Below are 12,964 nucleotides of genomic sequence, written 5' to 3' on the forward strand. Positions count from 1 at the left end.
AGTTCAAATAATGTTTTATGTTCTGGTTAAAATACGATTCACTAATCTCTGTTCTGCAGACAGTATAAAGTTCTAATTTAGCATACTAAAATAATTGTTCTAAAAATATACATTGTCTGAAGGCCTATTCTGGCCCATACAATTACCTCTCACCTTGAATCATTTTAACCCATTTCACGAAATATGAAAAATCCTGAAATGTTTGGGTTCAAAAACCCATTTAATTTAACGTTGGTATGAAAATAAATAAAGACAGACAGACAGATATAGATAGATAGATACTTGCATAACTGTGACCCAAACAAAATGTAGTCTCTACGTACTGCCGTTAATTTATCTGTGTAATTCCTTATGTGAAACAACATTTGGCATGACCCCTGTGAACTGAAGCCGAATCCTTTGTAAACACAAAAATGAGAAAAACTCGACCAACATTCATCTATAAAAAGAGAAAAAAGGAAAAGAAACACAGATATAGCTAGATTTATATTTTGAAAACACTGAGAAAAGTCTATCGGATCTGCCTGTACTTGTATGATGAGGTTCATGAATCATCCCCTCCTGTCCTTGGAGAGGCCACTGCTATTCTTTGGTAAACTGTTGTGACACGCTTGGCTATGAAATCACTGGAGCAAAAGCAGTGCTGTATAAAATCACTGCACAGATTTCCATCATCTCCAGATCATTCGCAAAATACAGCTATTCTGCAGAATTGGGAGATAATTGGTAATATGCTAATGGTTTCATGTCTGTTGTCTGCTAAACTGACAATATAAGGTATCTTATAAAGGTGCCAATCATTCACCATGCAATAACACTGATAATGTTCATTTATATGAAAACATCACAAATATATAATATATAAATATCTGAATAATAAAGCAACAGCATTAATAGAGTGGTAGTTTGACAGGAGGGCAAACTACAAAGTGTGTTTTAATTTGATCACAAAATAATTCTAAGCATTATTTCTGTGAAAGTCTAATGATACTGTATACATGCTTTCTTTTGTTCTAGCATAAACGCTTTAGTCCCTTCTTAGGGCTTCATTTGTCTTTTATAGGACTAACAAGCTGAACTTTCTTAACATCTGAAAATATGTTGGTAAGACAAGTATACTTGACAGAGGACTAGTCCCAAGCCTCCAACTGTCTCAGAGCAGGCAACACACATATCAAAATGAAAGTTATACATCATGAATAAAAACATAGACCAACAGGCTGCAATTCACTAGTGTTTGTTGGAAATGTTCAGAAAATATTGATGCAATATTAATGAATCCCCTTCCTTCTGTCAAACAATACTGCGTGTACTGCATCGTTCTGAATTTTGCCCAGGAGCATATCAAATAAGTCCTGGCATTATTCATTTTCTGGGTGGTGGCTAGAAGTAAAATGGACACATTTCAAGCGTGGCAATGTGTTAGCACAGCGCAGTTCAAGGCCAGAGCTCTGTCAAGGCCACCTCAGACAGCGACCGTTCAACCCTCCAATCTCCATCCCATTTAAGATCTTGGCTCTTCATTCCCCAGCCATGGCAATAACAGGATGGCATTAACAGTCCAACTGCATATCTTATATACAGCTACACAACTATTTAGGAATAAACACTTAGAAAATGATTGGTCTTGACAAAATGCAAATCCCCCAACAACTCCCACACTCCCACACATACTACTACGTATTTCAAAATCTATATGTAAAAGTGCGTTGGTAGGGCCAAGGGGAAGGCAGCAGTAGAGGGGTGAGTGCAGACGACAGCGAGGGCTTCCAGGGGGCTGCTCCTGCTGAGCTGCATCCCCACAGCTCCTTTTGTGTGCTGTTAACCCATTAAATCCCACCTAAGTGGCCATTCAGTGTAGTGTCATCTACCCCAGGGGGTATTGTGACTGCGCTTTGTTTGGAATAATAGTCCTAAAGGGGTTAGACATCAATAGCACTTCCCTGCCCCTCCAGGCTTCCTCTTGGGCTGCCCACTCTTGGCTGTGTGGATTGGAACAAAGAGGTGGAATTCTGTGCTCTGCACCACCACCTTGTAAAAGGTTCCAGAAACATCTTGTTGAGTCTATCATGCTTTGGGACAATGAATGCATTTCTGAGGAGAGGCACATGCAGCTGTGTCACACACATTTCCCTTCAGTGCTGACCTCATGCTGGACATGAATGGAGCTTGTTTGGACACACAGCCCACCACCACCCATCTGGATTCGAGTTGTTTAGACACACAGCCCACCACCCCCCATCTGGATTCGAGTTGCCCATTGGCAAATAGAGCTGGCTATGCACTGTCATTTCACCTCGTCAACACGTCATGACAAGGCAGCACCCCTTTGTTTTTTTAAAGGTGTCTTTTTGCAGTCCATCCAGACCTCTCTACATAGGATGAGCAACAAACACCGTATGCATCCAGTCCTCTCTACATAGGATGAGCCACAAACACGTATGCATCCAGACCTCTCTACATAGGATGAGCAACAAACACCGTATGCATCCAGTCCTCTCTACATAGGATGAGCCACAAACACGTATGCATCCAGACCTCTCTACATAGGATGAGCAACAAACACGTATGCATCCAGTCCTCTCTACATAGGATGAGCAACAAACACCGTATGCATCCAGACCTCTCTACATAGGATGAGCAACAAACACGTATGACACTTCAACTGATCATTTGTAAACAACCTCTCTTCATGCCTTTCCTCCAATACTACTAAAAAGGCAGTAATTGTTAAAAGAAAACATGTGAAAACATGTAAAATATGGTCGAGATCTTGAATTAAATATTAACAAATAAAGCTGTTAAATTAAGACGAAAAGGACAATTCTAGAACTAATTATAACATGCTCCTGTTCCAGTGTCCCTGTGTTGTTTTATTATTCCTCTTTGAAGCTTTGGAGAGAGGCACTGAATCTACAGGTGATTTGAAATGGAAATAAAAGATGACACAACATGCTGCATGCCATTGAAAAGGGAAAAGCTACTCTTTTAAAATCCCATTCACAACGTCAACAAAATAAGTAAGTAAGTTCTATTTTGTATAGAGGTCCACAAACCAAGATCAAATGTATAAAGTGCGTATATGGTGCTAGAACAAATGAAGTATCCTGTCACATTCAAATCTCTGCACTGGCATCGTATCAAGACATAAAACTGTGGATAAGTGAGAGGTCCTGTATAAATACAAACGTAACTAAAACACAATTGTTGTCTGACCAAACCAAGTTACTGAGTGAGTAACCACATATTGACTGGCACAGCAAAAACACATTTAGAGCTACATTTACAATATTTTGTGGTCTCATGCAAATAAATGTTGCCAAATGTTAGCTGTGCTCTGGGATGGTAATTTCTCTTCAGAAGCGATCGCTCCTACTGAGAGGCCGATTTGTTCCCATTTTCTTTCATTTCTTCTTTCAGCTCTCTGCACGGCTCTGGTCATTCTAAACTTCTCATTCAGCACGGGTCACTGCTTGTCAAACGCTGCCTCAATTCTGGCCTTTCTGGTAGCAGGTGAACTGAGCTGAAGACTTTCCCACGCTCCTAAGCTAAACCTCCAACACTGACCCTTCCTGCGTGACAGCCATCTGTCTGGGAGGGAGAGACAGAGGGGAGTGTGTGTGTGTGTGTGTTGGGAGACAGCGTCAGCTGCGCCACACACACACACACACACACACACACCAGCTTAGCATTCCTAAACAGCACTTCTCAAAAATTCTCTATTTTCTTGACACTCTCTCTAATATACAAACAATTAGAATAATACTGTAAATCTCTTTGATGTTCTATTTTCTACCCTGAAGATATCCCTACTGAGGTACTTTGGTAATATTTTCTGTTTAATATGGAGTGTATTTTAAACTTGAAATAGTTGGGCTACATCAAATGCAAGTCCTAGTTCTCCATAAGTTTAATATACTTAACAAAAAAAGTACATTTTCTAAAAAAAATTGTGGATTGTAAAATGTGATGAAAAAAATGACAAAGTTTGCAATAAAGAAAGATTTTTTGAGTAAATCAAACAAAGACACCACAGAGGCAACATTAGCTTTACTGAACCTCAATACAAAATGAAAAACAATAGCTGAACTGAACCTCTGAATGAGGACAGGAGGGTACAGACTGAAAAACAGCCAAAAGCCACTACGTGTGCCCGAGGAGGGGCAAAAATAATATTTGCAGTTTGGAAACAACTGCGTTGAGATTTGTGATCATGTGACACATGGACACACAGACACACACACACACACACACACACACACACACACACACACACTCTCCTCCCTCATTTTTCTTTCCCTTCTTGAGAACAGTCATGAGCTGTAAGGTGTCATTTTGCTCTCAAAGAATGCCGAAGTCTAAACCGCTAGGGGTTGTAACACCTGAGCCCGCTGCCTTCTTACTTCAAAAACAAAAACAAAAACATTTTTGAGAAAGCACTCCACGAGATTATTGCTCGCCTGACGGCGTTGTTTTCCGAGCCTGAGAACCAACCCTCTTAAATGGTGAGCTCCTCATACTTGGCTGGTAACCATGGAAGCAGATGCCGGTTCGCGCCGGAGCTCCTTACCTCCCGGTGGCAGTGGGCTGCTCCCTCGCTGAAAAGAGAGGAGGGCACGCCTCACCTTTCTCCTCCTCCTGACCCAGCTCGCCTCGCCCTGAAAGGCAGCGCTTCTGCAGGGTCACCGGTCTAGACTTGTGTGCGTGGTCCACGGAGCAGCCTTGAGGTAACCCTTGCTCTCTGCATGCTCTCCGTACTACCGCAGACTGCAGGGGGGTAGGGACTAGGGGGGACAGGGGGACGTGGTTGGGGTGGACGGGAGGGGTGGGGGGCGCTGGAAGTGGGGAGGAGGGGGGGGGGGGGGACAGCAGAGATGTGGATTTGAAAAGGAGCTCCCATCCGATTTTGCCATTGTGCCTTTTCAACTCATCGATCGAATGAGTATCGAACCTTCTGTCAGTGCATATGTGTGAAACTGATAGCTTAGCAAGCATTTTTCTGTTCAAACCTGTGCTGTGGGCCAAATCTCTCTCGCTCTCGCTCTCGCTCTCGCTCTCCTCTCTCTCACTCTCGCTCTCGCTCTCGCTCTCTCTCTCCGTCTCAGACTCTGTCTCACGCTCTGTCTCTGCACTCACGCTGACTTTTCTTCTTAATCTTCTTTTCTGTTTGAAGTTGAAAAGCATGGATTCTTCATAGTGCTTTTTTGTTCTTTGAATTAATGACAATTAGATTTAGTCCTTTTCTTCTCACTGTCGCAATCATCGTGAGATTTTGGAGGGAACTTTCTTATTCAGGATAAATGTTCAATGAAAGACTATTGAATTACAAAATGTTAAGACAGAAGGAGATGACTGGTTCTTGTAGTTAAAAAAAGATTCTGATTTACCTTAAAATTATATAATGTTTTTCTGGCTGTATGATTTTATTTCCTTTTTTGAGGCACTTTACAAATGCCACCACTAAGACGGCCAGTTTCTTCAGACACTGTGTGTCACTCTTTAGAGCTGTATTTACTGTTAGTGCTATTTAAAGCTATGGACAAAATATATACATTTTATCAGGTCATGCTGTGTCCAAGAAAATCAGCCCAGATTTCACATATTCATTCCCTATATTAATAAAAGTCAGAACATGCATTTTAACTGCCCCTGGCAAATGTGATGCAATTGAACTGCATGAACAAAAAAAAGCGTTTTGAACCTGTCGTTAAAACTATGAAATGATGTGAAGAGTATAAAGTGGAAATTAATTAAACTGATATACAATCTATTAAACTGTATATTAGGGACTCATAGATTGTATATCAGTTTAATTCATTTCTACGTTTCAACTGTATATTAGGGACATTCACATGATTGTATAAAAGTGGATTTTGCCCACACATTGCCCCTGTTTAGTGCTTTTTAGGAGAGGGAAACCGTGTTTTTTTCCAGGTAGAAAAGACTAAACAGACTGAATCATTTTGGAACAATTTTTTTGTATTAGCTCCAGTACTTTTGATGATCCTTGATCTGATTCTAAACTATAAAAGGAGGAAGATACAAGGAAAAACAGAAAAAATGTTTTTGCAATTACCAATTTTTTCTCTGGAGAATCAAGGGACTAAGAAACATATAACAAGACTGAATAACCTAACATAATAATAACAGAACTGAATTATTTCACCCAAAATATTGTGGCGAATATTATTAATAAATATTCTGTTAAATCTATTTTCCATTCAGTATTATGCCAAAGAAACATAATGAAAGTGTATTACATTTTGTTTGAATACACAATTACAAGACAGCTTGTTAGACTTGAAATAGCTTTAATGGCTTTTCAATTAGAATGAATGAGATACTTCTAACTGTATAATAAAATACAAGTGATGATCCTCCAAGACCTAATTGTGCAGTAATTAACCAACCAACCACAGATGTGCACAACCCCAACATTTGAAGCCTGAACACGGCTCTTTGGAGCTAATTGCCAGGGCAGAGAGAGAAAAACAAACAATTGAATGGGACACGCAAAAGAGCAACGAGCCCACAGCAAACCTCTCAACTCTCGAAGGTCAACAGAATAATAAAACTTTATGTCCCACTTTTGTCAACTTATTTAGGGGTTGGTACAGTGATCACACAAATGAAATTGAGCACCAAGCACCATGACTGATGTCCTGTGTGTGTGTGTGTGTGTGTGTGTGTGTGTGTGTGTGTGTGTGTCCTAATCTGAAACAAGGAGGGGTAGCCTCTTCAGTATTTTAGCTCACGTCTTGTGGAGTTTGATGTGAGACTTAGACTTAAAAAAGTATTTGAGTAATTCTTATTTTCCTGATGACGTCCAAACCTCATGCATGAGGCGTCATCATGAGAATCTGAATATACAGTATCATCTAAATGTACAACAGGTGCACAGAACAGGCTTACAAATCTAAATCTTTTTCTTTTTTTTTATATTATGAAACCAGAACTCTTTCTCTCAAAAATCGTTTTTTTTTTGTTCTTCTGTGTGCGGGATGAGAGGAGCTGGGCCGTTAGAGTGTGTGAGGGGAGGAGAGGAGAGGGGGGGAGGAGAGGGGAGTGGAGGGAGGGGAGGGAGCATATGGGGGTTCACAGAGGCACCACCCGCAGTGTACCACCCAAGAGCAGGAGCAGGAGCAGGAGGAGGGGAGGAAACACAGCCAGCCCGGCCGGAGGGAGCCGACGACCCTGCAGCCTCTCTACACCATCATTCCAGTACACACAGGCAATAACATGTCTGATCTCAACAAGGACAAGGAAAAGACACACAGGATATATTTCTAGATTTAAAAAAAATAATCACAAATGGGATTGGTATTGAACTGAAGCAAATTATTCAAAATTATAAATTATTCAAATCATCTCAAATATGTAGGATGTATGGTTAATTCTTCAACCATATTCAAATAATCCTTACCAAAGACCTTATCAAAATGAAAACAAATTTATTTGACTATTTAACTAATTAAATTATTATACATAATAATTAAATGCAAAATGCACTGAAAATAGTTAAAGATACAAAAGGCAGCAATTTGCCTAAGGGAAAATGTAAGGGCAGGATTTTCACAACTGTGGCATTGAAAAGTACACACCCAGAAATTGTCCTGAAAATCGTCTAAAATGTATTTTGAAACATACAATGGCAGGATCGTTTGTTACGTCACACTTTTGCAAGAGCTCAGTTAATCTAAATAGTTGATTTAAGTGGTTTATTATTTATTTAATATCCGGGATTGTGTGAATGTACTGAGTATTACTTCGAGAGAAGGACAAGAACAACTCTCTAAAGTACTTCTGTTTGTGTCGTTTTTACAGTGCAAAACAGATAATAAAATCCCCACCTTAAAAAAAAAACATTTTGAAAGTGCCTTATTTGACCAAAGTTAGTTATTCTATACTACTCTATGTCCCAGCAGACAACAACTTGAAGCCAGCCATTCCAATGTCTATGTTGCCGAACTTGTCCAGCAGACACAGCCATGTTGCAGGCTCCACACACACCCAGAGGAGTGACTCACCATGACCGATCCAGCCAGGGCCAGCTGGGATTCTCTTTCTCTTTTTTTGTGTATTGTTGGAGCGGCGGGTTGAGATTGCTCAATGCATTATTAATAGCCCCCATCAGTAGCTTAGCCGACCCTGGGCTGCCCACTCTCAGGCCCACCAGTGTCTGCCAGGCAAGCCCACAGCCGCCACTGTCTCCACATGTCCTGTGCCAACTCTGTGCCTGTGCCTGTGCCTCTCTCACACACACACACACACACACATGCATGCAGGAAGGCACGCACACGCTCACAGACATAGAAATAGAAACTGACACACACACGCACAGTACACATGTCTCCTCTCACCATACAGTGTGTGTATGTGTGTGTGTGTGTGTGTGTGTGTGTGTGTGTGTGTGTGTGTGTGTGTGTGTGTGTGTGTGTGTGTGTGTGTGTGTGTGTGTGTGTGTGTGTGTGTGTGTGTATGTATGTATGTATGTATATATGTTTACTCTGGATGCTAAGAGGGGGTTGGTGAGCAGACAGTGCTGTGGTGGTTCATACAATGGCACACTGTAAGTCTTTCAATTCAGACACATAACAGACTTTTAGTGCATGCCCATAGACACACACACACACACACACACACACACACACACAATGGAGTTCTGAGACAGTGAATTCCAAGATATTTTCATTAAGATTGAGTGTAAAAAAAGGAAAACAGTTTTTAATATTTCAGCAACATTTTAATGACTTGATTTCAATTTTTTAAACATTAGTTCTTTCATTACCCTGCCTTTCTATTTACTTGGAGTTATATATAAAATTACATTTCCGTCTTATTCTTTAAATGGCCATGCCATTTTATAATCAACCACTATTGTATTACAGTTCGACACTCAAACCAATCACTGAATTTAAATCTTTGAAAAGCGTATAAAGGAGGTATTCTGTTTCTTTTTCTATAACGACATACAAGTAAATACTGTGGGTAGAAAGAGGGCTTTAGGATATTCATGTCTCATATTAAGACTGTGTCATGCCTGGTGTCTCTTTAGGATATTCATGTCTCATATTAAGACTGTGTCATGCCTGGTGTCTCTTTAGGATATTCATGTCTCATATTAAGACTGTGTCATGCCTGGTGTCTCTTTAGGATATTCATGTCTCATATTAAGACTGTGTCATGCCTGGTGTCTCTTTAGGATATTCATGTCTCATATTAAGACTGTGTCATGCCTGGTGTCTCTTTAGGATATTCATGTCTCATATTAAGACTGTGTCATGCCTGGTGTCTCTTTAGGATATTCATGTCTCATATTAAGACTGTGTCATGCCTGGTGTCTTTTCTCAGAGAGAGGAGGGAACGAGCCCTTCTTCCACCACCGTACCTTACTGGTGGAGACAAACAAACAAACAAACAAACAAACAAACGAACACACACAGACCCCATCCTGAGGGCTTAACCAACACACAGGGAATCTGCCTAGTCACTGTCGCACATTAAGCTACGTGATTAACAGTGTGAAAAGCAGTTAGAGGCCCACCATTTACATGACAAGATGCTGCTCCTTGTGAAGTGTGCCATGGACTAGAGATCAGACAAAAGCTGACGGGCTCGCAGTCTGAGTGTCGTCATGAGCACCGAATACACACCCCTCCTCCTCCACACACACACACACCCACACACACAGACAGAGAGAGAGAGAGAGAGAGAACTCGTTCCATAAATGGCAGATCTGTCCATCTGCTTTGTCCTTTAACACTACTGAGTCCGAGCCTGTTTTTCACTCTCTTAGGTAGTCTGCCATGCCTTGATATTTTAGTTTATTTCACCTAACTAAAAACATTGAGGCAAAAGTGGCATGTATGATTATATTCTAGAATACCTCAGCAATAATAACATGGGAATGAAAGGAATGTAGTAAAAAAAGATTGAATTTAAATCAAATCTAAACAAACCCTTCCAAAAACATACTTTCAGAGGTGCTCAGACTTTGTACAAAAAATACATTGTAAAGATTTTGGAGCAAGGCTTTTGAACTCTGAACTTTGTAAACATAAGTGTTAGTTTTACAAAGGTGAGTTTAGCATTTAGAAAGTGTGTGTGGTTTCACTACTATATATTTATAATTTTAGAGTGACCTGTACCTTTTCAAAACTAGTGTCCCTACTAATGCATATTGATGAGTTAGGTGTAAACACACCTGGGACACCTCAGACAAGAACAATGGCCCTTACCTAATGGCCCTGGAATGTCTTTGTGGCCCGTACCCCCCACAGGATTTCTTGACACACCATGGCCCAATAGAGATCACTGAATTACCATACTCTTATCATATGAATAGCTGTCATTTGCTAATGGGCGGGTCGTTAGGAGCTGAAACCTCACTCAGAGACTGAAAAGTGCAAGAGACTAGTCCTATTCTCCTTACAAAGTGCTTATTTATATATTTGTTTCAAACTGTGTAAATTTGAAAAGAAAAGGGTTCAAGGTTTCTGGGGGTGTAATTTCTATGTCTCTCCGACAAAAACTGGCTGAGCTTTAAAAGCAATTCCCCATAAAAACCACCATATCCCTGCACAGGGATATCGGACTTCAGAGGGTTTTAGGGGATCCAAGACATCACTGAATGAAAAATGTCTAAACCAAACTATTAAACTCCAGAGATGGAAAAGGATCTCATTCAAATCCAGAGACAACCATGACCTCATGCTGACTTCTTGTCATGGTTCCTTAGAATTATGTTTAGCCTTTTTTTGCCTCTCTAACCCCTGACACTGCAATCCACTGTAGTCTCCTTGTGAACAGCAGCCAGTACCGTGCACCAAACCCTTGATCAGGGCTGTGGACTGGCAAGAACCTGGCGATACCATAAGGATCATGATACAGGGTTTACAATTCAATACACTGCAATATATTGCGGTGCTATAAGCAAGTTTGAGGGTTTGAGTATAAAGAAGACACCACCACATGCATAAAATCTTTGTACATTTTTCAAAACTTTTTGATGCAATCAGAGCAGTGGGAATTGCAATTGCAGATCTGCCTGTAACCAACATCATAGCACTACTTATTGTGCAATCTAAGCACATTTGCCTATATCAGTATACAAATAAAATAAAGGTATTTGCAGGATTTTTCAGTAAATAAATAAGTAAGTGCATAAAAAGAAGTAAATAAAAATAGTAAGTAAATAAAAAGATGTTAACATATATATATATATATTTATATATTATATATATAATTAATTACAAAATGTATACAGTGATTTTGAGAATCAATACAGTATCATAAAAAATTATATTGCGATACTGAAGTGGATCAATATTTGCTTCCACCCGATTATGATGCTTTCATAGCCTCAAACACTGACTGTTTCTCTCTCCTCTCCCAGAAGGTCTGAGGAACCTCAGCTTGTATTGGCCTTTATCTCTTTTTAAGCTCCCCTTCCTTGTTTATGGGGCCTAACGAGTGGCCATCTTGTATTTTCAGGCACAGTAAGATAGATGTGCATAATGGTACAGAGGCAAAGACATACTGCTGCCTTACTGTTAGCTAGCCTTTGCTTCTGAAGAGTTCAAATGCGTAAGATGCAGTCCTCAATTGTTGATATTTCAACTGAAAAAACAATCATACACTCATCCCTTCAGTGCCCCTGAGGCAACGTTGTTGATTGTGTGGAAATGTCCATCGCTTGGTCCGAGTCTCTCTGTTTCCTATTTACAGAGTTAGGACTGAGTATGAGTATTTTTGAACGCGCACACACAACACAACACACAACTAAAGCACCGTGAGGGAAAGTGAGCTGAATTTGCCAAAAGAGTATTGGATAATCGAGGACGACAGCTTTAGGATTTCTCTCTCTCGCTCTCAAATACTCTGATGTCATCAGCAACCACTAAAATCTTGAAAAGTTTCCAAAGCTTTCATGCCTCGTTCAAATCCCATCTTCTATGTTTCTACGTCCTCTCTCTCTTCAGACCTCCAACAGTCATGGCAGGCAATCAAAGGCACTCGAGTCAAGCAAAATAAACAAACAAAGTTCTTGCCTCTTTCCAAGAAAAACAATACTAAAGAGTCTTCAGCCATGCAGAATGGACCAGCATCCATCCTATCCAATAGCTCCTCTCATCTCTGTTCATGTGAGGTACCAGTCCCTAGACCACACAACTCTTAAAATATCGAATGCAAGGGCAGTTAAGCAGTCATCAACCTTGTCTTCACCGTGGCCTTTTCCAGAATTCTTTTGGAGACTAATCCCGCCCTGGGGAGGAGCACCTCGGCAGCTGTGGGCTCGGAATAGGGGCTCTATTAGAAGTCCATTTGGGTCGGTGCCAGCCAACAGCACTAGGGATTACTGCCAATGGGACAAGTGGCTGCTCCTGCTCAATTATGATCCACCTCTTGGAAAAGCAGCATTGTTTTTGTCCATGGGTTGAAGCACCAGGGATACCACCGGCCAGTGGGTCAGAATGTCTGTGCTTCAGTCTGCATACCTATATTAAACCTCACTCCAAATAGTGTCTCAGCCCTTCTGGTGCCTGCAATTACTGAGCTCCAATGGAACTGAAATACCATGGCTGCTAGCACGCACCTTTATAGTTGTTCCCTAATTACTGAGAAATACCTCTGTAATACGGCGGTTGTGAATGGTCATAAAATAGCAATAGAGATGCTTGTATTCACTGGAGTTAAGGAGTGGGTTATTCTATTCGTCTCCTAAGCCTAGGTGGGATAACATTCGACACATCAAGGGCTAAGCAGCAACTAAGCAGCTGAAACAAAGTAATTGTAATTGAATTTACTGTGCAATTTGCTGCAGTTAATCTTGACCGAGTGATTTTGTTGTGATAGCATCCATATTATTATTGGATTATTAAACATCAAGGCACTGTATGAATTGAGTGTTTTTGAGCGTTTTGGCGTTTCATCACACTCACACCAAAGGTGCCCTATGTAAGTA

The 12,964-nt window shown here is 40.6% G+C and overlaps 1 long non-coding RNA gene across 2 annotated transcripts in view; it reads right to left on the reverse strand.

Moving 5' to 3' along the window:
- The window catches only part of LOC116221815, a 38,575-nt gene that overhangs the window by 23,252 nt on the left and 2,359 nt on the right, over nucleotides 1-12,964 (reverse strand). The window contains exon 1 of one of the 2 annotated variants that reach the window (XR_004164283.2): nucleotides 4,571-4,773. The exons of the other annotated variant lie outside the window; for it this stretch is intronic. This is a non-coding gene — a long non-coding RNA (uncharacterized LOC116221815). Of the gene's footprint in view, nucleotides 1-4,570; nucleotides 4,774-12,964 lie in introns of those variants that run through there. 2 annotated transcript variants of the gene reach the window in all.

The sequence above is a fragment of the Clupea harengus genome, chromosome 9 (genome assembly GCF_900700415.2).
Source record: "Clupea harengus chromosome 9, Ch_v2.0.2, whole genome shotgun sequence".
In the NCBI taxonomy this organism is placed as follows: Eukaryota; Metazoa; Chordata; class Actinopteri; order Clupeiformes; family Clupeidae; genus Clupea; species Clupea harengus.